The 4,843-nt window shown below is 47.7% G+C and overlaps 1 long non-coding RNA gene across 1 annotated transcript; it reads left to right on the top strand.

The window, feature by feature from the left end:
- Nucleotides 1–230: 230 nt before the first annotated feature.
- LOC131410483 (uncharacterized) lies at nucleotides 231–2,650 on the top strand. Its single transcript, XR_009221261.1, has 3 exons — nucleotides 231–332; nucleotides 705–794; nucleotides 2,348–2,650. It is a non-coding gene; the product is annotated as an uncharacterized LOC131410483 (long non-coding RNA).
- The last annotated feature ends 2,193 nt before the right edge of the window (nucleotides 2,651–4,843 follow it).

Consider the following 4,843-nt stretch of genomic DNA (forward strand, 5'->3'; position numbering starts at 1 on the left):
AACTGGAGATGAGACCATGGGGAGAACATCCACTCAGAGACAGCGAGAGGAAGAGCATCCAGGGACAGAGATGGCAAGGGAGTGGTCAGAAGAGCCGAGAAAGCCAGAGAGCACAGGGCTCCTGCACAGGCAGTAGAGAACTGCCCGAAGGAGAGGTGACCATCAGCCAGTGCAGGAGGACAATGGGTTTGCTAACGGGGAACTCACTGGTGTCCTTTAAAAATAGTTTTGGTAGAAGTTGGGGACAAGCTCCTGCTTGCAAAGGAGTGAGCTGTGGCAGTCTGGTGAAAAAGCAGAACAAGGAGATGACATTTTCAAGAGCTGAGATAAAGGTAAGGAGAGAATTTTGGTACCCTGTTGAAGAGAAAACAGGAGGTGTAATGAATGAAATGGCAGCTCTACCCTCGACTCCACTGGCAGACATTGATCTTAGATGCTGTCGTGTTCTGATGTGATTTTGCGTACATGTGGGAGGAGAGGGGCTTCCCCAAAGGAAATTTAGGGAAAAGGAAGATCCAACCTGGGGGATCCAGCCGTTATTTTATTAGAGAAGTAAGCATATGGCTTAAGCAAGAGCCGACCAGCTGAATCCAGTCCACAGAGGTGTTTGGCTGATATAGTGATTTTAAAATGTGAATATCTTTTAGGTGGGATCAGAACATTCTTGCTGGGAACAGGCCTCACTACTATCTCTTGTATTCCAGTGTCTGCCCAGTGTACTCTGTTATTTGCTTGACCAACCTTGAAGGCATTTGAGCTTCTGGCCCTACCTATAGGGTCCAGGGAAGGGAAATGTAAGTATCCATTAGGTACCTTAGAGTATTCAATGCCTGAGGGCTTAGGCCAGGGGAGAAAGACAAGAAATACAGAAGACATATTCAATCTCTTAAAGAGAAAATAGTTGGGCCTGAGAGGAAGAAGTCAGAGTCTTCTCTCTGGTCCTGATCTGGGGAGCAGAGTCGGCAAAGTGACTGCTCGTTTATCTATATGCCTTCCAGCTATCCTTGGGGCATGGGTCAAGTGTGGGAAGCTCTGAAGAAGGGGGTTCCCAAGTTTGCCTAGAGGGCAGAGGTTACTACCAGTATTACAACAGCGTACATGCTTTTCAGCTACTGCATTTCTCACAAGGAACTCAAACATGAGTGACTATGGAAGTACCACTGAAGGTGGCCCAGTGGAGAGGGCAGGCTCTGCATTCCTGACCATGACCTTCCTTGTCCAGCACCCCCGAAACCGTTAATATCCTATTGAGAATTAACACCAAGTAAAAGATGACTAATAAAAAAATTTTTTTAAAGAGCACTTTAGGTGACTGCTATTTGGAAAGTTGATGCAGCCATCAGGAATGGCTCGTGTCTAGCAGGTGAAGCCTCTGGGGGCATTTCCCTTCTCAGACCTCAATGACTAGGCAGAGCTGTGGTCAGCCAGGTCTCTGCCACTAAACGGCATCTGGTCCACCACTTTGTAAACCTGATCCCAGAGCGACATAAGTCAGGGCTTCCTGGGGAGTCTCAGGAAGGGTTAGAAATGTCTGAGCTTGAAGTCACTGAAGCACAGAGCCCGAGGCAGAGGAGGAGAGCCCATCTTCATTCATGTGACATGGGGCGGTGGGCTCTGCTACAGTCCAGCCCAGAGAGTGCTTTCAAAGGGACAGTCCCTTCATATCACCGTCACTCTGCAAAGGTGCCCAAGTCTCTCACTCTCCATTCGGGTCAAGAGACTTATGGGATTTATGGCTTGGGGAACTAGAGAGTGCTAACAAGGTGTAGTCCCACAGATGGGGGCTGGGATAAATGAGGGGCTGGGCAGCATCTCCAGACAAGGAAGAGAGTGACTCCAGTTTGGATATATGACAGGCGATGGGCTGACCACACCACGGGACACTGCAAGGGACAATTTTGACTCTGATGTGCATTGGTATGCACCCCAGACTTTTTCCAGAGACAGGGTATCTACATGAACAAAGCATGTGTACACACACATGCACACCAAGGAAATTAACCCAAAGTAAATGTTTAGAAATCACAATAAGCTGGGGAACAAATTCCAGGAAATAGACTCTGAGGTCAGTGGAGGAATGCACGGCATGTTCTGTGGTGGCTAAACTGCGCTCAGAAGGTGGTGTGTGATTCCCACATTTACTGCTCCATAGGACTCAGGATCTTTAAGTTCTGGGTTCATGGGTCATGAAATACCAAATGTCCCAATTGGAATAGGAGGGTCCAGCCAGAAGTTAGGAACACAGGAAGGAAACTAATGTCTATTGAACATCTATCCGTGAGGCCCAGAGTCAGGCGTTTTTATCTTCATATCCATTATCTTGTTTAAATATTTTCTCATTTTGCAGATGAGGAAACTGAGGCTCAGAGCACTGAAGATTGTCTTGCCTACACCAGCTCTGAAAAGGGCAGGGGCAGGAGCAGCAGAGGGGCTGGGTGCTCTGCGCATCCACATGGCAGTCACTGGCCTCAAGTCAGTGTGAACACAGGGAGGCGTTCTTCCAACTGTTCACGTTCCTTTGGAGCGAAAGAGACACAGAGTGGACTATGTGGGTTCTGGAAGCCTCCAGTCACAAATCAAGTTCTGAGTTAATGGAAAACTTATTCAAGAAATCTTGACTTTCAATAATGAAATTAAAAGTTTATGAAAGTAGTGCAATTGATTGTCCTCAGAATGAATCATAATTTACATTTAATTACAAAGGCAGTGCTCAAGTTGGGAGCCGTGCCAATTAAGCTCCCTGTTTTTCCTTTGCTATATTTCAAGACTTTGTAGCCCTAAGGAATTGATTTTTGAAAAATATGTATCATCATGGTGGATTTAAACAGCACCCAGTATCTGTTTTAGTAACTATTAAACACCTACTGAATAAGGAAGATGAGGTTCCAAAGGGGCCCAAAGGAAACACAAGAAACATTTGAATCCCTCCTTCCAGAAGCCTACCATATTTCTGCAGAGAAAGCACAAGGACAAAGATATTTATTACTATATTCCTGCATGCCTGGCATAGAAAAATGACTAGTCAGGAAGGGAAGTATCAGCATGGGCCGGCATTTCAGGGAGGGTCCATTCAGGATTTGGGACTTGAGAGTAATAGAGTGATCTATTTAAAATATAAATCCAGATATAATCCTGCCCCCAATTAAAAGCCCTTTAGTAACTCCACATTCCCCATAGGCTTGGGCATGACCTCCTTAGCGTGGTGTTCAAGGCTCTCCCTGTACTGTGTACTCTGTCTAGCCCCATTTCATCTCTCTTCACCTGTCAGACATCACATCCCAGAAATACCAAACTAATTTCAATTTCCTGCCACACAATGATGCCGCCTCCCCAAATCTTTCCTTATGCTGTTCCCTTTGTATACTCTTTGCTCCCTACTCAAACCTGGCTAATCCCCAGCCATCCTTTACACCCCGGGAAAGGGCATCAATACATGACCACATGCGTATTGTCCCCGCTCAATGCTGCCTTGTAAGCCTCACCCACACCTCTGTCGGCTCCTCAGAAGAACCTTTAATGGTCAAATTTGGCTGAGACATGTCTCCTTAACACTCTCCTCTGATCCAGGCTCTCTAAGGCAGCACCACAGGCCTGGTTAGAGTCCATACACTGAGCCTCACTCTCCCAAGAAAGCTCTGCATGGTCACATGAAGCCTGGTGTGTGGGGTGCTACTCCTAAAACACACCTGCCTGAGCTCCCCACATGGCAGCTGGAAGCCAGCCCCATACAGAGCTAGCAGCTAGCACCTTTGGGCTCTGAAGCCTGGGATGTGCCAATAGACCTTTGCTTGGAGGCAGCTTGGGTGATTGGAAGGAGTTTGGCCATGTAGACACCTTTGGTTGGATCCTGTTTGTAACACTTAATAGTTGAGTTATTTGGGCAAGCTACTTCTATCATCCTCAGTCTCCCTATCTATGAAAAGGGAGCAGAAGAATTAGCTGCTCTCAGGGTCTATCAATGATGTGCTAAGCGCCTGTTCTCTGACCAATACTCAGAAAAAGGGCAGCTCTCATTCCATCCCGTCAAGGCCCTCAGGGATGAACACTGCTGACTGGCCAGAGAGTCTGAAGCCACAGCCCCAAACAGGGCCATCTCTCATGCTGACTCGACCAGTCCTGGGGAGTATAAGTTCCTAGACTTTCTCCTTAAGGCCTTTCTTTCTCTTCCCCAACTCCATTTTCTGGAGGTTCTGCCTGACACCTCCTTGTGGCACAGATGGGAACTGCAGGTGGTATTTCGGGAGCTTGCTAGTTCTCTTTGGTGCTCCTGGGTAGAGGGATGTGGGTGGAGCACTTCTGAAGCCACCACAGACAGAATTGTTCTTTTGGATTTTAATCCAGGTTAAACTTGGTCCTAGACTTCTAAGGATACAAACATAGAAGTCCCTAGTGTAGGCTTTGCTGCGCCAGTCCATATTTCTAAGGCAACTCAGGGGAGGCTGTGCAAGCAGCCTGGGTGTGATTCCCTGGGCACCAAGGCGCTGGGCAGGAGGGACTGCCAGAATTCTGAGCTCTGCCCACCCAGTGGCTTGGAACCCAGGAGGAACAAGCAATTTCCCTTACAGACTTCCTCACATCTGTCCATATCAGCCATTATAAGGATAAATTACATCCTTCCTTTGCTAAGATTTTGTTCTTCAAGGTCTACAGTGCCCACTGGACAGAGAGAAAGGCAAGTGGGAGACACAGCCTAGAGCTGGATGTCTGGCCCAGGGGTCTCTCTTGAACTTCAGACCCCAGATCCCACAGCCTATCAGCATCTCTACCTGTGTGTCCAAAAGGTCATGTGTCCAACTGATCTGACCAGCAGCCCCAGATCTGGGCTCTTCCAGGGACCCCTGGC

This window comes from Diceros bicornis, chromosome 10 (genome assembly GCF_020826845.1).
Source record: "Diceros bicornis minor isolate mBicDic1 chromosome 10, mDicBic1.mat.cur, whole genome shotgun sequence".
Classification (NCBI taxonomy): Eukaryota; Metazoa; Chordata; class Mammalia; order Perissodactyla; family Rhinocerotidae; genus Diceros; species Diceros bicornis.